At 36.9% G+C, this 24,006-nt stretch overlaps 1 long non-coding RNA gene and 2 pseudogenes across 1 annotated transcript; 2 read left to right on the top strand and 1 right to left on the bottom strand.

Moving 5' to 3' along the window:
- The first annotated feature begins 11,559 nt into the window (after positions 1–11,559).
- On the top strand, positions 11,560–14,020 carry LOC149387566 (uncharacterized). Its single transcript, XR_016300582.1, has 3 exons — positions 11,560–11,886; positions 12,839–12,971; positions 13,644–14,020. It is a non-coding gene; the product is annotated as an uncharacterized LOC149387566 (long non-coding RNA).
- Positions 14,021–18,031: 4,011 nt separating this feature from the next.
- On the bottom strand, positions 18,032–18,265 carry LOC149387567 (transcription factor RADIALIS pseudogene; annotated as a pseudogene).
- Positions 18,266–21,879: 3,614 nt separating this feature from the next.
- Positions 21,880–23,943, top strand: LOC149387568 (pentatricopeptide repeat-containing protein At5g50390, chloroplastic pseudogene; annotated as a pseudogene).
- Positions 23,944–24,006: the final 63 nt, after the last annotated feature.

A 24,006-nucleotide genomic window follows, 5' to 3' on the forward strand; every position in this document is an offset into this window, starting at 1 on the left:
AAGCAAGAAAAATCGAAAATAAACTAGAGAGAGAGAGAGGATTTTCGGCCACAAGTTCTAGAGAGAGAGTCTTTCAAATCTCTTAAACTTGGATGAATGAAATGTGAGGAAATGAGGCTCCTATTTATAGGAGAGGTCTCACCTTCAATAAGGTAGTTTCCTCTTCTATGGAATATCACATATTCATGAGCCAAATTCCTCTCTTTCCTATTGAGACACTCGGCCAAGCTAGGGCTTCTAGAAGCCTTGATTTGTTTCCTATTTTGTTCAAGGCTTGCCTTTTCTCTCAACATGGCCGATTCTTTATGCATCCCATATGCAAAATTTGTTTCCTCTTTTTCTTTTGCCAAGTATCTAAATACATTTATGCACAAAATAAACTCTTTCTCTTGGGTATTTTGGGCGCCCAACTCTCATCTAGAAGGAGCTTCTAGAAGCTTTTTCATTTGTTCATGACAACATGAGAAAAACCCATTAAGAATTTTCAATAAAATTCTTATGAAATGAAATTAATTCACAAGGCCCAATAATCAAGTTATGGCCGAGTGACATTAAGTCATCAAATGAACTTGTCAAAAAATTTATTGACATTCATTTCATCCTTTGTCTCAAAAGACAAAAATACCCTTTTAACTATTTTCGTTCTTGTTTTGACTTAGCTTCCAGTTTAACTATTCCTATCGATGTGATTCGTGACAGTGACCTCATGGACCCAAATGAACAAAGCTTGAGCTAAACACTTGGACTCAAAAGTTCACAAACCTTTTCCAAGTTTAGCTTAATGCCAACTGACTCCACTAAAGAGCTGACACTGAAAATCTCTCGGTTCAAATGAATTTATTTTCTACTCAAGAATTCGACCTAATTATGATGAGCGGATCCACTGAATATTATCTATGTTTACCCTTCATGAATGTCATCAGCTAGTCGGGATTTACTAAATTACCATTTTACCCTTCTAGCTGTTATTTCCTCAACTCCTTTGTCGCTTGTGAATAAGTTAGAAACAATGTATTGACGAGGAGCTAACAAGTCACATTGTTTCATCCAAAAGAGTCAGGACTCAATTTGGACACTGGCCAGTTCATTTATTCACACTCCAAGGAACAAAGCATGAGGTGACATACATTGCATTTCAGCAATCTTGTACATGAATTCCATATCTATGAGAACTTCACAAAGTTACTCATGACAGACTCACAACTTAGTACTTCACCAATAGGCCTTGTTCGGAATCACATAGTGAGTCCGAACTTTGACTTTCTCAAATGAGAATACTAAGGTGTGAAATGGCATGTCTCATTTCAGGATTAAGGTAAGCATGCTGCAATTCATACATAGTGACTTCGAGACATAAGAGGTTAAATGGTTTGTTCTTATATTGTCTCTAGAAGTGCACTGGTCAATTCAGTACCTTCGGAAGATACCTAGAAGAACTATAGAGTCCCCAACTCTCAATGCCTCATAACCAGACATCATAGATTCTTCTAACAATCATACTGAGGTCAATAGTCCTTTGACCCTAAGATTGCGAATATATCGTTTTAAGCAAACTACGAAGAGTTTGTTCATGCAAATCTACATTTGTCTCTTCGTAAGTTGTTAAGTTTGTTTATGGACTAAAAGACTAAGGTTTTATCATAAAGCTTCAAACAAAGAAAGAATGAATGAACGTTTCAACTTTATTAATGAATAGATAGGCAATTACAAGCAAGAGTCTTCATGAGACTTTATTACATCAAATGTACAAAATAAAGACTACAAATCTTCTTGTGGGCACCATTGACAACAAACTCTCACTTGACTCAAAGAAGGTGTGTGTAGTCCTTCATGCCTAATCCCTCACGATGTTGGTCGAAGACCTTGTTCGCTAGGGCCTTGGTGAATGGATCTGCGAGGTTGTCCACCGTTGAGATCTTCTTCACTTCCACGTCTCCGCGCTGCACGATCTCTCGAATCAAATGGTATTTCCTCTCAATATGCTTAGAGCGCTTATGGCTTCTAGGTTCCTTTGAGTTAGCGACAACCCCACTATTATCACAATAAAGGGTCATGGGCTCGTCGACGTTTGGAACAACTTCCAAATACTTAAGGAACTTTCTAAGCCATACAGCCTCTTTGGATGCTTCACAAGCAGCCACATATTCTGCTTCCATTGTGGAGTCAGCAATGCAAGATTGCTTAATACTTCTCCACATAACAGCTCCACCATTAAGGATGAACACAGATCCCGAAGTGGATTTCCTGGAATCCTTATCCGCTTGAAAATCGGAGTCGGTATATCCCGTCATAGTCAGGTCAGTACCTGAGTATGTAAGCATCAAGTTCCTAGTTCTTCGAAGATACTTAAGAACATGCTTAACAGTAATCCAGTGCTCGGGTCCAGGGTTGGATTGGAAACGACTAACTACGCCAACGGCGAAACAGATGTCAGGTCTAGTGCAAAGCATAGCATACATGAGGCTTCCTACGGCAGAGGCGTAAGGAATCTTCCTCATGTCTTCAATCTCTTGTGCAGTCTTGGGAGACTGGTCCTTAGAGAGTGAAACTCCATGCCTAAAGGGTGTTTGACCCCTCTTGCAGTCTTGCATCGAGAAGCGATCCATCACCTTATCAATATAAGATGCTTGAGAGAGCGACTGGGTCCGGTTTTTCCTATCTCGAAAGATTTGGATCCCCAGAATGTACGCGGCTTCTCCTAGATCCTTCATATCGAATTGCTTTGCCAACCAGACCTTAACCTCAGATAACTTACCCACGTCATTACCAATGAGTAGTATATCATCGACATATAGTACCAGAAACACAACTTTACCTTCGTGTATTAACTTGTAAACACAAGGCTCATCTATTGACTGTTCAAAGCTAAAGCTCTTTACAGTTTCATCGAATCTAATATTCCATGACCTAGATGCTTGCTTTAGTCCATAAATGGATTTAAGCAACTCACAAACCTTGGTCTCTTGACCTTTATCCACGAAACCGTCTGGTTGAGCCATGTAAATGCGCTCGTCAAGATTGCCATTCAGAAAAGCTGTCTTGACATCCATTTGCCAGATCTCATAGTCGAGAGCTGCAGCTATGGATAAGAGTATGCGGATGGATTTAAGCATCGCGACTGGCGAGAAGGTTTCTTCATAGTCAATCCCTTCTTGTTGGGTATAACCCTTCGCCACAAGTCGTGCTTTGAACGTCTCGACGTTCCCATCAGGACCCCTTTTCTTCTTGTATATCCACTTACACCCTACGGGTTTAATCCCTTCAGGAAGGTCTACAAGTTTCCAGACTTTGTTGACATACATCGAGTGCATTTCAACTTTCATGGCGTCAAGCCAAAGGTTTGATTCAGAACAAGCCATCGCTTGACTATAGGAAACAGGGTCATCCATGTCGGAGACGGCTACAAGAGAGTCTCCATAAGACATGTACCTGTCAGGCTTTTGAGTAGCCCTCCCACTACGTCGAAGTACTACTTGACGAGATTCTGATGAGTTAGGTTGTGTTTCAGTTGGGGTAAGAACAGTTCTTACAGATGAGGTAGAAGCTTCCTCACCCAACTTTTCTTCAAGAACAATTTTGCTTCTAGGTTTCGCATCCTTCATAAAGTCCTCCTCGAGGAAACGAGCATTCGTGCTAACGAAAGTCTTATCGTCCTCGGGACTATAGAAAATGAAACCTTTAGTTTCCTTTGGATATCCCACAAACAGGCACAATTCTGACCTACTAGCCAACTTGCTAGTCTTTTGCCTTAGCACATGTGCAGGGAAACCCCAAATTCGGATGTGGCCCAAACTTACTTTACGGCCAGTCCATCTTTCATAAGGAGTACCAGGAACCGTTTTAGACGGAACTTGGTTCAGAATGTAAGCGGCTGTTTCGAGGGCATATCCCCAAAAGGAAAGCGGGAGTGATGAGTAACTCATCATCGATCTAACCATCTCCATAAGAGTTCGGTTTCTTCTCTCTGACACTCCGTTTTGTTGAGGTGTGCCAGGTGCGGTAAGCTGAGAAGCGATACCTTCTTCTTTAAGAAAGTCATCGAACTCTCCAGACATATACTCACCACCTCGATCAGATCGAAGGGTTTTGATCACTTTGCCAGTTTGCTTTTCCACTAAAGCCCTAAAGACCTTAAATACGTTAAAGGTCTCGGATTTGTGTTTGAGCAAATAGACAAACCCATATCGTGAGTAATCATCAGTGAAGGTAACGAAGTATTCGTATCCTCCACGTGCCTGTTGGCTGAGCGGACCACATACATCATAATGTATTAGTTCCAGCAACTCAGTGGCTCTTCGACCTTTATCAGAGAAAGGTCGCTTAGTCATTTTTCCTTCTATGCAGGATTCACAAGTAGGTAGTGAACCTATTGCAGAGGCTTGGAGTGGACCATCCCTCACAAGTCTCTTAATCCTTTCTAGACTGATATGACCAAGTCTTAAGTGCCATAGGTGTGTTGATTTTGTTAGATCGGAAGATTCAGAAAGTTTGATCCTCTTTGGCTCCCTAATTAGATCATTATCTATTTCGGTGTCTAAAAGAGAAGGTTGAGTGGGATAGATGTAGAAAAGAGCATTCTTCATACATGCATCAGTGACAAAAGAATTATCAGGAAACGAAATACGAATTTCATTCTTAATGAACTTTAAACAATAATCTTGCTCACGAAGACGAGCAACGGATATTAAGTTCTTCCCAAAGGTAGGAACAAAATAAACATTATTCAAGTTTAAAGTGCGGTCTTCAAAAGACAGCGTCACGGATCCCACAGCCTTTGCAGACACCAGGCTCCCATCACCCCATTTGAAACAGAACTCGCCTTCCTCTAAGCTTTTGGTTTTCTTGAAACCATTCAAGGAACAACAAATATGGTTAGTAGCAGCGGAGTCAAGAATCCACGTTGATACATTATCAGCTACTAAGCATGCTTCGGTAACTAGTACAATACTATGTTCCTTTGCTTTGAGATTGGCAGGACAGTTCTTTTTATCGGCCTTGTAAGGTCTCTTCACAGTTCCAGAGGCGGAGGCTTTTTGCTCAGTAGCATGTGCCTCTCCTTGATTCCTCTTTCTCTTAGTGAAACCTACAGCAGTGTGAAGTTCCTCCATAAGCTTGGTAACAGTGTACTCTAGCTTGTTAATGGAGTAGTTTATCTTGAAGGTATCAAGAGATGCGGGGAGAGTTTCTAAGATCACATCTATGACATTCTTCCCATCAATGTCAGATCCTAGGATTTCCATTTTACTTAGATGACTAATGATCAATATCATAAAGTCTCCAATAGGAGTCCTAGCCTGCATATGACAGTTCATAAACTGTCGGACTGCTTGTAGCCTTGTTTGACGCCTTTGCCCTCCAAACATCTCAAGGAGATTGTAGAGCATGTCAGCGGCAGTCTCGAAGTCATGATGTTGCTCTTTCAGCATATTGTTCATAGATGCCAAGATATAGCACCTCACAATCTCATTGGATCGAAGCCAGGCCGCTAAGGCGTCATTGTCCTCTTGAGTTGAATCATTATTCGTCAGAGGAGGACATGGGGTGGTGAGTACCCATTTGTGCTTGTTAACGGTAGGTATTATGTCGAGGTTACGTTTCGAGTCTATGTAGTTTTCGTTTTCGAGTTTGTTCGAGGAAAGAATGAAAGAGAGAGAGTTGGGAGACATATTGCCTTGAAAAGTTGAAACAAGTTTATGATTAGTCTTTGGTTTAGGATTTAAGTTTGTTTAAGACTTTATAAAATCCAAATGTGTTATAAACCAAACGATAATTTACTCCTTCGAGGGAAGGCCGCAAAAAATCTCCATTTATAAGTAAATGACACATCATTAATGCTTAGCCAAGATGTCAATACATCAACATTGACTAGCCACCTTGTAAATTGGTTTGATCACTCACATCCTTTCGCAGGGCCTCGAGGGAGGATACTAGGGATTGAGCCTAAGTGTGCAACCAACCACTTAGTCCAAAAGATCATCTTTGAAAAACAATCCCCCAAGGGGAGGCCTTGCCGTCATTGCATCACTCTCGGACGTAGCTCATTGAGCAATGATCGAAGCAATAACGCCTTGGAGTACTCACATTTAAGTGAGGGTCGCAAGAGCGGCTCTTAGTCCCACGTTATTGCATCTTTCATTAGTGTTGGGGATCGTGGGTTACAAACAACGAATATAACCCTCCCACTTAGTTTTTGGAGTTGGTTCATCGACTCTTATAATTTCGGAAACAGATTTCCTAGTTAGAGAGCGACAGAGCGGACAACTAGAAGAGAATCCTAGATCGACATGTTCAGAGCAGTATTAATGCATAAAGGCACAAAGTACATACTCGATCTTTTCCTATTTTCTATTTCGGGAAAGTGCGTGAGGGAAGTGTGAACTTCAACTCACTCGAACACTTGAAAGTTTGAGATTACAAATCTTTTTATCTTTCGGCTTGTCTACAAGGAGACCTCCCACTCAAATTTTCAAGAGCATATAGATTTTGAACATATGTGATATAGATATAGTTTTGAAAACATTTTGAAAATTTATTTGATTTGGATGACAAAATATTTTCAAGTTTGAAAGTGAAAACGGTTTTTCAAAATTCAAACTAGTTTTGTAAAAATTCAATTTCAATTAAACTTTCAAAAATCAAAACATTTTAATCTTACACATCATGCTTATAATCATATGAAAAACATTTTTGCTCAAGAAAATTTTCTCATTAGAGTTCTATAACTCATGGTAGTGGGGTTTGAAAATCCGGATTTCTAAAAAACTGGAGTTTCAGACAGCCGCGCACCTCGGAGTAAAATCGCCATATCTGGCCGCTCCGATGTCCTTTTGAGCCGAAACCGGTGGCATTGGACAGAGGACAGACAGAGCTTTAATTTGATTCAAGAATCATTAAATTTAGATTTCGGAGCAGAGAGTTATTCCACTTTTAATTCGGGTTTACTCCAGCTCGAAGAAAAAGAAATAAATTAAAGCTTGGTCGTTTTTAGGTGCGAAAAAGAATCGAGTGTAACGGAACGTTTTAAGATGTTGTTTAAAGCTTTTATTTGTGTTTTATTAGCAGGGTAATAACATAGAATAAAAGAAATAACAACATGCATAAAACGATTCAAGTAAAAATAAGAAACTAGAAAGATATCAAAACTAGTCACAAAATTTTACTCGAAATTTCTCAAACCTTTAAAACACGTTTTTCAATATAAAAAATTAAAAACTTTTAGAACTGATTCTAATGTGTTTTAAAAACATCCCAAACTCATAGAAAATCAACATGCTTTTTAATTTAAAGACAAGAGCATTAAATTAAAAAAAAATCTAAGATTACAATTCTAACTTGTCACAAAATTAGTAAACTTTCGAAAACGATTTTCAAGCTCATAATTTTAAAAACATGTACATGCATCTCTTTGACCATAGCTCTGATACCATTTGTTGGAATCGATCTAGGGTTTGAGAAAATAATTAACGCTTCGGTAAGCGGCGGAATTTTAAAAATTTTCTTTTACAAGTAAAACAGTTTTTACTAACCTAGACAAGTGCAAGTACATGTAATTAAAAACCAATATGAGCTAGAAGTTTACTAACCTTTCTTGAAGCTTGAACTTTGAAGAAGCTTGTGGAAAGTTTGCAACGCTCGTCTCCCCTCGCCGCACGTCTCTCTTTCTTTCCTCGGCACCTCGAGCAACCACGAAAGTTTCTATCACTAAATCACTCGAAAAGAAGGAATCAGTGAGTGGGCACTTTTAAACACTACGACTTAAGAACGAGTCTCGAAGTCGCAGAGCTAAACACTAAGTCGAGTGAGGACCTAGGTGCCAAAGCAAGAAAAATCGAAAATAAACTAGAGAGAGAGAGAGGATTTTCGGCCACAAGTTCTAGAGAGAGAGTCTCTCAAATCTCTTAAACTTGGATGAATGAAATGTGAGGAAATGAGGCTCCTATTTATAGGAGAGGTCTCACCTTCAATAAGGTAGTTTCCTCTTCTATGGAATATCACATATTCATGAGCCAAATTCCTCTCTTTCCTATTGAGACACTCGGCCAAGCTAGGGCTTCTAGAAGCCTTGATTTGTTTCCTATTTTGTTCAAGGCTTGCCTTTTCTCTCAACATGGCCGATTCTTTATGCATCCCATATGCAAAATTTGTTTCCTCTTTTTCTTTTGCCAAGTATCTAAATACATTTATGCACAAAATAAACTCTTTCTCTTGGGTATTTTGGGCGCCCAACTCTCATCTAGAAGGAGCTTCTAGAAGCTTCTTCATTTGTTCATGACAACATGAGAAAAACCCATTAAGAATTTTCAATAAAATTCTTATGAAATGAAATTAATTCACAAGGCCCAATAATCAAGTTATGGCCGAGTGACATTAAGTCATCAAATGAACTTGTCAAAAAATTTATTGACATTCATTTCATCCTTTGTCTCAAAAGACAAAAATACCCTTTTAACTATTTTCGTTCTTGTTTTGACTTAGCTTCCAGTTTAACTATTCCTATCGATGTGATTCGTGACAGTGACCTCATGGACCCAAATGAACAAAGCTTGAGCTAAACACTTGGACTCAAAAGTTCACAAACCTTTTCCAAGTTTAGCTTAATGCCAACTGACTCCACTAAAGAGCTGACACTGAAAATCTCTCGGTTCAAATGAATTTATTTTCTACTCAAGAATTTGACCTAATTATGATGAGCGGATCCACTGAATATTATCTATGTTTACCCTTCATGAATGTCATCAGCTAGTCGGGATTTACTAAATTACCATTTTACCCTTCTAGCTGTTATTTCCTCAACTCCTTTGTCGCTTGTGAATAAGTTAGAAACAATGTATTGACGAGGAGCTAACAAGTCACATTGTTTCATCCAAAAGAGTCAGGACTCAATTTGGACACTGGCCAGTTCATTTATTCACACTCCAAGGAACAAAGCATGAGGTGACATACATTGCATTTCAGCAATCTTGTACATGAATTCCATATCTATGAGAACTTCACAAAGTTACTCATGACAGACTCACAACTTAGTACTTCACCAATAGGCCTTGTTCGGAATCACATAGTGAGTCCGAACTTTGACTTTCTCAAATGAGAATACTAAGGTGTGAAATGGCATGTCTCATTTCAGGATTAAGGTAAGCATGCTGCAATTCATACATAGTGACTTCGAGACATAAGAGGTTAAATGGTTTGTTCTTATATTGTCTCTAGAAGTGCACTGGTCAATTCAGTACCTTCGGAAGATACCTAGAAGAACTATAGAGTCCCCAACTCTCAATGCCTCATAACCAGACATCATAGATTCTTCTAACAATCATACTGAGGTCAATAGTCCTTTGACCCTAAGATTGCGAATATATCGTTTTAAGCAAACTACGAAGAGTTTGTTCATGCAAATCTACATTTGTCTTTTCGTAAGTTGTTAAGTTTGTTTATGGACTAAAAGACTAAGGTTTTATCATAAAGCTTCAAACAAAGAAAGAATGAATGAACGTTTCAACTTTATTAATGAATAGATAGGCAATTACAAGCAAGAGTCTTCATGAGACTTTATTACATCAAATGTACAAAATAAAGACTACAAATCTTCTTGTGGGCACCATTGACAACACAAAGGACTATTGACCTCAGTATGATTGTTAGAAGAATCTATGATGTCTGGTTATGAGGCATTGAGAGTTGGAGACTCTATAGTTCTTCTAGGTATCTTCCGAAGGTACTGAATTGACCAGCGCACTTCTAGAGACAAGATAAGAACAAACCATTTAACCTCTTATGTCTCGAAGTCACTACGTATGAATTGCATCGTGCTTACCTTAATCCTGAAATGAGACATGCCATTTCACACCTTACGTATTCTGATTTGAGAAAGTCAGAGTTCGGACTCACTATGTGATTCCGAACAAGGCCTATTGGTGAAGTACTAAGTTGTGAGAATGTCATGAGTAACTTTGTGAAGTTCTCATAGATATGGAATTCATGTACAAGATTGCTGAAATGCAATGTATATCACCCCATGCTTTGTTCCTTGGAGTGTGAATAAATGAACTGGCCAATGTCCAAATTGAGTCATGACTCTTTTGGATGAAACAATGTGACTTGTTAGCTCATCGTCAATACATTGTTTCTAACTTATTCACAAGCGACAAAGGAGTTGAGGAAATAACAGCTAGAAGGGTAAAATGGTAATTTTGTAAATCCCGACTAGCTGATGCTATTCATGAAGGGTAAACACTGATAATATTCTGTGGATCCACTCATTACAATTAGGTTGAATTCTTGAGTAGAAAATAAATTCATTTGAACCGAGAGATTTTCAGTGTCAACTGTTTAGTGGAGTCAGTTGACATTAAGCTAAACTTGGAAAAGGTTTTGTGAACTTTTTGAGTCCAAGTGTTTAGCTCAAACTTTGTTCATTTGGATCCATGAGGTCACTGTCACGAATCACATCGAGTAGGAATAGTTAAACTGGAAGCTAAGTCAAAACAAGAACGAAAATTGTCAAAAGGGTATTTTTGTCTTTTGAGACATATGATGAAATGAATGTCAATAAATTTTTTGACATGGTCATTCGATGACATGCATCACTCGGCCAAATTATATTTATTGGGCCTTGTGGATTAATTTCATTTCATAAGAATTTTATTGAAAATTCTTAATGGGCTTTTTTCATGTTGTCATGAACAAATGGAAAAGCTTCTAGAAGGCCTTTCTGGATTGAAATAGGCGCCCAACATACCCAAAGAAAGAGAGAATATTTTGTGCATGAATGTATGAAGATACTTGCCAAAAGAAAAAGAGGAAACAAATTTCCCCTAAGAGGAAACCAAGGTGGGCGCCCAAATGGGTCAAGGGAGAAGCAAATAAAAGAGGAAACAAATCCAAGGACTTGCTTGGCAAGTCTTGGCCGCCCAAATGTAGAAGAAGAAAATGAAATTGGCTCATGAATATGTGATATTCTATAGAAGAAGAAACTACCTTATTGAAGGTGAGACCTCTCCTATAAATAGGAGCCTTGTTCTTCACATTTCATTCATCCAAAGTTTTAGAGATTGAGAGCTTCTCTCTCTAGACTTGGCCGCCCCTCTCCTCTCTCTCTCTCTCTATTCAATTTCGTTTTTATTGTTTTGGCACCTAGGTCCTCATTTAACCTAGTGTTTAGCTCTGCGACTTCAAGACTCGTTCTTAAGTCGTAGTGTTTAAAAGTGCCTACACACTAATTCTTTTTCTCTCGAGTGATTTAGTGATAGAAACTTTCGTGGTTGCTCGAGTTGCCGAGGAAGGAAGAGAGACGTGCTGCGAGGGGAGACGAACGTTGCAACATTTTTTCAAAAGCTTCTCAACGTTCAAACGTCTAAAAAGGTTAGTAAACTTCTATGCTCATAATAGTTTTATTTATATGTACTTGCTCTTTGTCTAGGTTAGTTGTTTTCTGGAGCCATTTGAAATAAAATGTTGAGCTCGGGGTCAGTTTACAGTCCGTGGAGACAAAAAGGACTTGGTGAGCAATTATAGAATTTTTCCTTTACATAAAATGAAAACCCTTTTCTTTTACTCATTTCTTCTCATTTCTTCCTGAATCTTCTTCTTCCTTTCTTATCTCCACCGTGCGGTACCTGCAAGAAGAGAGAACAAAGAAAAAAAAAACAAAACAAAACAACAACAATCAAGAACGAGTCATCATCATCCTCAACCGCCATAATCATCACCTCTTTATTTTTTTTCTTCCTCATCTTCTCATCTTCTTCTTCTTCTCCTTTTGTGATTCGCGCGCGCGCGCCGTGACCGAGGGAGAGAGATCGCCGCGAGCCACCAAGGACCGCCGCCAAGGAAAGAAGCGCCGGGGAAGAAGGAGAAACCACCGAGAAGATTGAATTTCATGGAGATTAGGTGAGAATTACTCAAACCCGAAGTGAATTTTGTGATTCTAGGGTTGTAACTGAAATTGGGATTTTTGATTTCTTGGGTGATTTCGGAAAATTAGTTGATTGTTGATGTTTGGCTGAGCTTAATGATGATGTTTGTTGTTTGAAAGTATGGATTTGAGAGGAATTATTGGGATTTTCTTTGAATTTGGACGATATTTAGGATGCCTCGGAAAATTTGTATGACTTGTTAATGAGTTTTGTTTCGATGGTGAGTTTTGTTATCGAGGGTCTAGACTCGATTAGGGCGGGCTACGCAGAGCCCAAAACAGCGGCCGTTCGGGACGACGAGGACACGGCCCGAGACATGACGGAGCTATCGCGCGAACGTCGTCGACGAGGCCGAACGAGACCGAGAGAACGTCGGGTGGATAACGGCGTTTCGGTTTTGGCTCGGAGACTCGCGAATTGTCCATTTAGAATTTAGCGAGTTATTTATTGTTTTGTAATTATGAAGTTTAAAGTTATTTTTGTACGAATCGTTTCGAGTTAGTTGGTACATTTTTTTATAAGTCGGTTTCGATGTAAGTTGTAAAGAGAAAAAAAATGGATTATTCGTTATTATTATCAAGCTCGTTTAAGGATTTTGAGAGTTAAGAGTCGATTTTGATTTAATGTTCGATTTCTCGATTACTCGAGCTTAGTAATAATAAATTTGAATATTTTCCTTTGGAATTCGGAAAAGAGAAGAACGAGGCTTGCTTATTAGAATTACTTTCTCGGTTTTGAGATTGAACGTAGTTTTTCGTTCGAGTTTACACTTTCTCGTATCGTTTGAAGTTTTGTTCTGAGAACTTGGATTCCTTATAGTGGATATGCCTTTGGGTCTTACAATTTGTAAATCGTACGTTTGAGTTTGAGTATTGTGGATTACTCGTAGAATTCTGATTCAGGATCGGTTTGATTTACTGTGATAGGACTCAAGATTGAAAGTCGTTTAGAGGGTTCACGGAGTAAGTGAACGTCTGGATTCTCGGTATTGGTGAACGTTCAGGTTCACAAGACGAGCGAATGTCTCGTGGAAGAGCGACATAGACGCTTACTCTCGAGGTAGGTTATTATAACCCTTCTCTCCTGATTTTATGGTTTGGCCTCAAGTATATATTATTTTCGAAATGAAAATGATTGTGAACGTGCCACGAAACCTAGAATCGTTTCCAAAATGTGGCGGAACTTCAACTCGGGATATCCGATTATGAAGTTGAGAATATTTTCGATATTATACATATATCCCGTATTTGCGAAATAAAATATTTTGTATATCCTAATAGAGCCGGAAACGTATACATATGAAGCGGAGAGTGCAATCGTATATATATAAGGGTGTGGAGAGTGCACCATTCTGATCAGAGGACTGTCACGGGTTATGTTGACAGGGGCTCAGGAAATAGTAGACGTTTAAATGAGCGTAGATGCACATTTAAATTCAATTGCATTTCTTGCATTTACATTTCTAGCATCAGCATTCCGTCATTTACATTTATGTCATTTACATTCATGCAATTTACATACTTGCAAGTTATACTTGTGCGTGTATGATGATTTACACGTATAAGACTATTATTATACTTGTACGTGTATGGTGATTTACGCGGGACAAGAATATTATTATTATAAAGTAAGTATTATTTTCGAAAATCTTTTTAAAAATCAAACCATTACTATAGCACCTATTGAGCCTCAGGCTCACCCCTATTTCCCTCAAATTTTTCTTATAATCAGGATGTGAGAAGGAGAAGGGTTAGGAAGACCTCGGGATTAAGTGTGGTCGAGAGTTTGAAGGTTTTCGCTGGATAGACTATCAAGTGTCGAAGGTTGGTTTTATTTTTCGTTTTCTTTCTTTTATCTTTGGACTTGTAAAGTATATAACTGAGTATGCACCGTGGGTTAGTTATGTAAAGTTTATTAATGTTTAATTTTATTCTTTAATCACGCCTCATCTTTTACCGGGGCTTGACAACTTTCGTTGCTCACTTTGCTTGATTCCCTTCAAAAAATCACTAGTAGGGTTTCAGCTTGTGATTTGTTTTATGAGAGTAAATCAGGTAAGTTAAGTCATTGCCAATTGTAATTAATGTAATATACGCAGCTCCGAATACAACTTCTCGTTGCTCATTTCTCACCACGTGGTATATGTATGCGTATATATGATATCAAAATATTACTTCCTTCTTCAAAGTAACAATACATCATATGATAATATAATAATATTTTGAACCAAATACATAATAAGACAATACGATAAAATTAACCGTCCTATTAATGGAATATAAATTATACATTTATTAAGAAGCCTCAGTATGTCTTGGGTGATTAATTTACTTTAGGTCTATACCTATACATTATAGAATAAAGTTAATAATTTTTTTTAATAAAATGAAATTTTGGCTAGAATTTTAAATGAAACTAGATAATTAGCTAATTGTAATAAATCATTCGTCATTTTTATTAAGATATTGTAAGAATATTTTTTTAAATATATTAGGAATAAATATTAGAAAAATTCGTTATATATTTCTTTAATTATCTATATGGCACGTTAAATTTAAATATTAGAATATGAATAATCCAAATAAGGGTACTAAATAATGTCGCATATAATACAAATTCTATAATGCTTCAATACAAGTAACTTGAATTTAAAAAATAAATTTACATTACTAATAATCTAGATATATGATCTACAAACTTCAACGATGGGTATAATACGACTCCGATAGAGTTGATTTTTAATGATATTTTGTTGCTTGTAATAACTTATGCATAGTCTAAATTTCTCATGGCTCTAGTACTATTAAAGAAGCTATCCACAATCTTATTAAAGTAGGTTAGCTCGTTGATTCCAACAAGGTTTGGTGACACGAGATTTCTAATTCTATCTGGTTGAGGCGGAAACTATTAATTAGTGAGAAGCATTGACACAGCTGGTTCTTCTGCGGAGAATATCTTATTGAAATTGCTCAAACTAATTTTGACGAAGCTATTTCCTATAAAAATAAATATAAATAAAGATTAATAAGAGAAATTTCTTTCATAATTGAACAAGTAAATAAATGCATCGGTAATTATTATTTCTAAATTAGAATATTCAATGGATGAGCATTTTTAGATTAATTCTATACGATGCTTATAATATAATTAAATAACATCGGAAAATCGAAACGGTTAATAGATATCATTGAATGGGCATATTATGATAAATAAGTTATGGCATCAACCAACTAAAGGATTTTAATAAAGCATTATTCTACTACGTTGCCATATTGATATGTCACAAAATTTATCAACTAGCATATATGGAAAAATATAATTTTTTTCTCAAATACTAATTGACTTGAAGAATTAGTACTTAGTTCTCGTACCAACCCAAAAAAAGGGAATTGCATTTACAGATATGCCTTGTATCGTTTCATTGTACCAAGAGATGCTTTGAACAAGTTGGTAGTTCAATTTTATTTTATTTTATTTTTATTTTTTTTTCGTTTTGTGCTATTTATGAGAACTTTTTTGACATGTTAAACAAAATAGATTGATCATTGACCTTATAAAAAAAACAGTGTGCTATGTAAAACAAAAAATAAAACTAATAAATTATCACTAATGGTACAACTCTTTTTGGATATTTGAAGAGTGACCTAATTAATATTAATGTCGATATTTGGGGAGTGCGTATAAAATCTAATCTAAAATTGGATATATGAAAAAAAATTACACATTCTGTAATAAATATTTTTGACTTATTGAAGATTTATATAAATGGTGGAATTTTGAGGGGGAACGAATCCTAATGATTTGAGTAATATTTATATGGATAACTTTTTAAAATTGGCTTATACATAGTAAATTGTTTTTCTAAGGTGAATGCAGATTGCAAAATATGAGGTTGAGGGACATCGAATGTAAAATTTATTGGACCTTTCTATTAAAAGAACATTATTACTTTATGTTTAGGGGAAAAAAATCCTATTTATCCTCTAAGCTGTGCATCTATTTGTGTGTTTTTTGAGCATACTGTTTATTACTTAAGTCTCCCTAGAAATAGTTATTTAGTAACTCAAATACATCCTTTTGGTTAAGTCAGAGATCTCTCGGTTTCGCTTCATATATCTTTTTTCTTCTTCTGCTTTTTGAGCTGCGGTTTCTGTTTGGCTGTTTCGTATGATATATTTTTCGAAGATTTTACATTGCTGATTCAGTATTTGCATCAGAAATGTGACACGCTGATATGAGAGAGAGAGAGAGAGAGAGAGAGAAGGCGAGAGACTACTGATTATAACAGAATGATCTCATAATGAAATCTTCTATTGGAAAATACGAGATTGCAGAACAAAAAGCTAGGGAGACAGACAGAGATAATCAAGAAAGAAATAGAAACAACAATTACGAAACGAACTAAACATGCATAGCTAGAAATTATGAAATAAAACGAAAAATTAGATTATTCTTCGATCATATTTAATCCGATACATGGTTGAGCTTGAGGTTTCTAATCCTGCAATGGAAAACAATAAAATAATAAGTACGTGAAGCCACAAAATTAGTGGTTTGTAAATAGATTCCAGTAATTAATTAAATACATGAAACGAAAAAAAAATATAAAAAATAAAATAAAACCGCTCGCTTCAGTTAGTTATTGTATATATCAAATAAGGATGTGTTTTCCAGGAACTAATAACAGTAAACACGAATGTGTTTTTTAATAGATTTATAAATTTATTTTTAGGAAGGCTTTTTCTTTTTGTTAACAGATTCTTATCGGTATATAAGTGAGAAGCCAGTGCTGATTTAGCCATTAGTAAACTTTAGATTTGGGAAGCACTATCGTGGGACAAAAATCTGGGCTTGTTATGTAGATGGGAAAAAGTAGTTGTAAATGGTTTGACTAGAAAAAAAAAGAGAACTCTTATATTTGACTACCATGCATGGTATACCTCTTTTTACCACCCACCGGTGGTCTTGTACTTTGGGAGCGGAATTTGGTTGGACTCGATAAGCTTAATATCTTCGACGAGGAGCTCACAGTGCACCTTAACCTCATCGACAGTTTTCCCGCCAACGGCGCTTGCAACCTTGACCCAACGGTCAGGGGTTTCCTTGTCGAACAAGACTAGAGCACGCTCGAAGGCCTTGTTTTGCTTGTCGGTCCATGACGGCATTGTGGAGGACTCCATATGTGTTTTGAGCTTGTGAGAGATGGGAAGAAGATAATAAGAACGGGAATAGTGTAATTGAAAAAAGAGTTTCAAAGAGGATATTAGAACTTTGTCTAAGTGTGAGTGATGGTTTGAATGAAAAATAAAAGAATGCAAGGCTTGCTTTTTATAAGGGGAAAAGAGTGAGGGGTGAGGTGGGATGTGGCTAGTTGTCACGGATGTGCCTTGTTAAATTTTTATGACATTTGAAAAAAAAAATGACGGCAAAAATGCTCAAAGTTTGCTATTTATACTCATTTTTTTCTTGGGCAAAAATACCCGATGTTACAAATTTAGTTACGTATGAATACTTTTGCCATTAAAATTTATGTTTGAACTTAACGGTGCAAGTAGTTACGGCACTACTAAATAGTAACATGTGGTATTTTTGTAAAAAAAAAAAAAATAGTATATAAGTAGTGTTTGGTCTAAACATTTAATATTTTTGCCGCTATTATTAGTTATTTGTCTCCTTATTAGGAACCACAAATTTTGACGAAGCTATTTCCTATAAAAATAAATATAAATAAAGATTAATAAGCGAAATTTCTTTAATAATTGAACAAGTAAATAAATGCATCGGTAATTATTATTTTTAAATAGAATATTCAAAGGATGAGCATTTTTGGATAAATTCTATACGATGCTTGTAACATAATTAAATAACATCGGAAAATCCGAACGGTTAATAAATATCATTAAATGAATGGGCATATTATGATAAATAAGTTATGGCATCAACCAACTATAGGAGTTAGTGCTGATTGAGCCATTAGTAAGCTTTGGATTTGGGAAGCACTATCGTGGGACAAAAATCTGGGCTTGTTATTTAGATGGGAAAAAGTAGTTGTAAATAGTTTGAATAGAAAAAAAAAAGAGAACTCTTATATTTGATAACCATGCATGGTATACCTCCTTTTACCACCCACCGGTGGTCTTGTACTTTGGGAGCGGAATTTGGTTGGACTCGATAAACTTAATATCTTCGACGAGGAGCTCACAGTGCACCTTAACCTCATCAGCAGTTTTCCCGCCAACGGCTCTTGCAACCTTGACCCAACGGTCAGGGGTTTCCTTGTCGAACAAGGCAAGAGCACGCTCGAAGGCCTTGTTTTGCTTGTCGGTCCATGACAGCATTGTGGAGGAAGCCATTTGTGTTTTGAGCTTGATAGAGAGATGGGAAGATATATATATAAGAATGGGAATAGTGTAATTGAAAAAAGAGCTTCAAAAGAGGATATTAGAACTTTGTCTAAGTGTGAGTGATGGTTTGAATGAAAAATAAAAGAATGCAATGCTCAAATTTGAAAAATAAAATGGCGGCAAAACTGCTCAAATTTACTCTAATCGATATTTATACTCATTTTTTTCTTGGGCAAAAATATCTCATGTCACAAATTTAGTTATGTATTAATACTTTCGCCGTTAAAATTTATGTTTGAACTTAACGGTGGAAATAGTTACGGCGTTACTAAATAGTAACATGTGGTATTTTTACAAAAAAAAAAAATGAGTATATACGTAGTGTTTTGTCTAAAAAATTAATATTTTTGTCACTATTATTAGTTATTTGTCTCCTTAGGAACCACATTTCCCTTGGGTGTTTATGAGTTGAAAGGGGGAAGAGGGATATTTTATCTTTTTATTTTATTTTTTATTATTAGCATGAAAGCACGTACGTATAGTTAAGGACTAAGAAACGTTGTCTTGATAATTTTTCCATACTTGCAAAATAAAATAGGAAATAGTATAAGCATGTTCACGTTTTAGCATGCTTCCATTTTTTTTTTCTTTCTATTTTTTTTTTTACTGTTATTTGGACTCTTCTTTCATTGTGAACTATACCAGTTTATTTCTATCTAAAGCAACAAAACAAAACTACGTTTTGGCATATTAATTGTATATGATTATCTGTTGATGCAAACAAAAAAATTAAAATTAAAATTAAAATGATAAATAATCAGGTAGTAAAAACATGAATGTAAAAATGGAATAAAAATAATACTTCATTGATATTGATCAAGAAAGGAATGATATATGAGAGGTTGAGCACATCCCAACTAGGTTGGCACCCACTCAACTCTCAACATTTAACATTCAGTTTGTATTTACAATTACAACCATATATCCAATGGAATGGAAACAAACAACACCAAAAAATCTTTTGAACCATATATCAAAATATTACTTCCTTCTTCAAAGTAACAATACATGATATGATAATATAATAATATTTTGAACCAAATACATAATAAGACAATACGATAAAATTAATTGTCCTATTAATGGAATATAAATTAAACCTTTATAAATCACATAATCAAATCAAGTTGTAGTAGCAGTAGGAGTTGATATATGAGAAGTTTTTTTTTAATTAAAAAAATCGGTTAAATAACCGATATCCAGATTTTCCCAAAATCAAATCCGATATCCGATCCAATTTTGTAAACCGGATCGGTTATCCGAATTCGAATTTCGATAAGCTGACGTGACTCCAAATTTCGGTTTCGGTCGGTTTGGATATCGGTTTTCTTCGATTTTCGGTTTGGTTTTGTACCGCCCTACAAAAAATCATTCATTTTGATTTTTTTATTGGTATATTATTAGCTAGTTAGGTTTATCTAAAAATTAGAGATAGTCCAAATAAAAAAAAAATAAAGAAGGCAAATATTAGATGTGAATAGATTTACATATTGAGGTATGCAATTTATATGTAGTATAGCTGTATAAAAAAATTGCTAAATAGATAAGAATTTTGATTATTTTGATGTAAACTTAAAACAATTGTTAGTTTTATATGATTATTTTTTTTTTTAAATAAATTGTTTTATTTTGAAAAATAAAATTCATTTTTAATCATGTAACTCAAAGTTAATCATAGACTTCATCGAGATATATTCAAAACAAATGAGTTTATTTTTATAAAAAAAAAAAGTAAATTATAAAATTATGAGCCGCTATATTGACTTTATTCTAGGTTTCAACTCTTAAAAATATACACAATGAACTCGATACATCCAACAAAATAAAACTAAACTCATTTTTTTATGGTGTAAAGGAATAGATATTTCTTTCCTTAAATCGTATTTCTTTTAAAAAAAATATTAGAGAAAATAATCGTTATAAATTGATTGCATATTTATATTTAAATTATTCATAAAAAATTTAATTTGTATCGACACTTTTGAATTATTATTAAATTTATGTACCTAGAACCAATGATTTAAAAGCCGACGAATTTCCAAGAATTTCGTCCGGAAAGTCGTTTCCGGCAAGTCAACGGCCGTCGAAAGGGTAATATGTCGTTTCGTCGTCGTTTTTCGGTGTTTGTCGTTTTTCGCCGATTTTCGTCGTTTGTCGTTTTTACTGTCGTTTTTGCTGCTGTCGGTTTTTTTTTTTTTTAAGTATTATATACAATGTATCAAGTATTACAACAAAATATTATTACATATTTTAGTCTTCAAATATTTTGTGAAGATTCTATTTCATTTGAAAATATTACATACAAAATATTATATAAAAAATATTACATACAAAATAGCTCAAATTTATAAAATATTATACATTAATAGCAAAAATTTATAAAATATTATATATATATATATATATACAATTTTCTATTAAAAAAGATTATATACATAATGTATTTTATTTATATATGTTTAAAAATTGAAAAATATATGTATGTATTACATGTATATATTTTAAATATATTTTGCCACATTTTTTCCGTTCGGTTTTTCATCGGGTTGTCGTTTTTCCATGGAAAACGGCATTTGAAAACTGCAAATCGAATACCCTTTTCCACATTTTTTCCGTTCGGTTTTCCATCGACTTGTCGATTTTCCGTGAATCAAGAAGCTCGGAACGGTAACGAAAATGACATTTTTTTCCTTGCCTAGAACTACTAATTTTTCAATGAACTATTATTAATTTTAACAAAGGTCGGATCTCGCTATCTACAAATGTGGTTTCTTGGGTCACGCAGCCAACTACTTTTTTTTTTTTTTTTGTATTTTATGTCAGTGATTTAAAAAGTATTTTATGTTCAGTCTTCAGACAAACAGTCAAAACAACATAGGCGGAGTTAACAATGTAAGAAACCGTTTCTTTCGGCCTTCAGACCAACTCCACCCGAACGTCATTCCCATTGAATGGCGTCAGGGTGGAGTCCAACCATACCCTATATCCCACGCCAAAATGGCGTGGGTGTTTAATTGATTTTAGTGTTGCGCCAAATATGGCACAACACTATTCACTACACTAAATTTTTTCTTAGCCCTTGTAAAGTTTATAATTTATACATTTGCACTTATTTATAAAATTATATCATATTTATCCTTAAATTATTCATATTTTATATTTTAAATTTATTTGCAAATACAACATTGACATTTAGAGTGTGAGAAAAACTAAAATGACATTAATAAATATTAAGTTTAGTTTATGTTAATTTGTATTTTGAATTATTTTATGGAGTAATATTTTATTATTAAATAATGAATAAGTGGTATAATTGGAAGATATGAAATAAATATAAGAGTATGGAAATAAAAAGAGAAAGTAAAAAAAAAAAAAATATATATATATATATATATATATATATATATAAATAATATTTCAATTTGTTATAGATAAGAGTTGAAAATGGTGTAATCGGGTTGGTCTCAGACTTCGTACTCTTCAAAGCAAATCTCCGAACGAAACTCGCTCTGATCTTTCTTCTCTGCGTGTGTTTCCAAAGCTACGATCTCATCTCTATAGCCATGGAAATCTCGCTCGGATCTCGAACCGCCACAATTTCTTGCGTCTTCGGTTTTTCTTCCTCCGATACTCGGTCCTTCGAGCGCCGGAGATCTCTGATATCGCCGCCGAAGGCTGTGGCTCCCCGCGCAAAGTGCTCTCTCCAGCCACGCCCGGAGGCGAAACGTTTCGCGGTGGACGTTGGCGAGAGGGAAAAAACGGCATCGATCGAGGAGCCGAAGGTGGCTACGAGGTCGATGAGTGGGATTTGTAATGAGATAGAGATGCTTGTTTCGGGGAAGAGATACGAAGAAGCACTCGAGCTTTTCGGGGTTTTGGAGATCGCTGGCTGTAATGGAATCCGGACCAGTACTCTCGATTCACTGGTATGGGCTTGCATCGGATTGAACTCCGTTAGAGAAGTGAAAAATCTCTCTGAATTCGTTTCCAGGACTGGCCTTGAATTGGATTTGCACATGAGGAAGAGGTTTCTTTATATGCACGTGAGGTGCGGGATGATGAAAGAGGCACGCAAACTATTCGACGAATTGCCCGAGTGGGACTTGGTCTCATCCACCATGATGATCGCGGGCCTCGTGGATTCGAGGGATTTCACCGAGGCGATCAGTCTGTTCGTCGTGATCCACGAGAAATTCTCCGAGATCGGAGCCCACACATTCACCACCGTGATCCGAGCCTGCTCGGGCCTCGGAATCGTGACGATCGGACGGCAGATTCACTCCTGCGCGGTCAAGTCCAACGTGGTGGCCAATGCCTTCGTGGCCTGCGCTCTGATCAACATGTACAGCAAGTGCAACTCCATTAAAGAAGCTCGGCTCGTGTTCTCCAGGATGGCGGAGAAGACAACGGTGGCTTGGACCTCGATCATCGCAGCGAACGTGCTCCACGAACACACCGAGGAAGCCCTGAGTTCGTACTATGAGATGAGAGACTCGGGCGTTAAAATCAACCAATTCACGTTCTCCATAGTCCTCAAGATCTGCTCGAGGCTAGCCTCGCTGGCGCACGCCAAGCAAGTCCACGCCGACCTCGTGAGCCACGGCTACGGATTCAACCTCGTCGCCAACACCGCGCTCATCGACTGCTACGGAAAGTGGGGCAGCGCCGAGGACGCCCGCAACGTGTTCGACAAAATGCCGTTCAAGAACGTGATCACGTGGAACGCGATGATCGCCGCGTACGGCAACCACGGGCTCGGGAGCGAGGCCATCGAGCTCTTCGAGAGGATGACGAGGGAGAACAACCGGAAGATCATCCCCGACCACGTCACGTTCCTCGCGGTCCTCTCGGCTTGTTCCTACTCGGGCCTCTCCAATCAAGGCTGGGCGATCTTCGAGTCGATGAGCAGAGACCACAATCTCAAGCCTCGGGCGATGCACTACGCGTGCATGATCGAGCTGCTCGGGAGAGAAGGCTGGTTGGAAGAAGCCCACGAGATGATACTGAAAGCCCCGTTCGAGCCCAAGATCAACATGTGGGACGCGCTTCTCACCGCTTGCCGGGTCCACGGGGATTTGGAGCTCGGGAGAATCGCCGCCGAGAAGATCTACGGAATGGAGCCGGAATTTCTCAACGGCTATCTAGTCCTCTTGAACATATACAAGGCCACAGGAAAGGCAAAGGAAGCTTTTTCCGTGCTTCGGACCATGAAAAGGAAGGGTCTGAGGATTTTCCCGGCGTACACTTGGATAGAGGTGAAGAAACAGGCTCACGTGTTTCGGTCTGGAGACAAGACCCATGCGGAAACCGAAAGAATCTACCGGAAACTCGAGGAACTGACGGCCGAGATCACACAGCTCGGGTACGTCCCCGAGCGAGGCTCTGTGCTCGACGAACGCGAAGAACGGTCGTCGCATCAGAGCGAGAAACTCGCGGTCTCGCTCGGGATCATCAGTACTTCCGACGGGACGCCGCTGCAGATCGTGCAGGGCCATCGGGTCAGCGGCGATTGCCACTCCGCGATCAAGTTGATCGCTTTGGTCGCCGGGAGAGAAATCGTTCTCAGGGGCGCTATTAGATTTCACCATTTCAAAGATGGAGATTGTTCTTGTGGAGATTATTGGTAATTTCTTTCAACAATTATACTACACCTTGTTTCATTTTACTTCTATTCTTCAGTTAGTATCATA

The sequence above is a fragment of the Urtica dioica genome, chromosome 8, assembly GCF_054948205.1.
Source record: "Urtica dioica subsp. dioica isolate 48M chromosome 8, U.dioica_male_clone48M_v1_H2, whole genome shotgun sequence".
Classification (NCBI taxonomy): domain Eukaryota; kingdom Viridiplantae; phylum Streptophyta; class Magnoliopsida; order Rosales; family Urticaceae; genus Urtica; species Urtica dioica.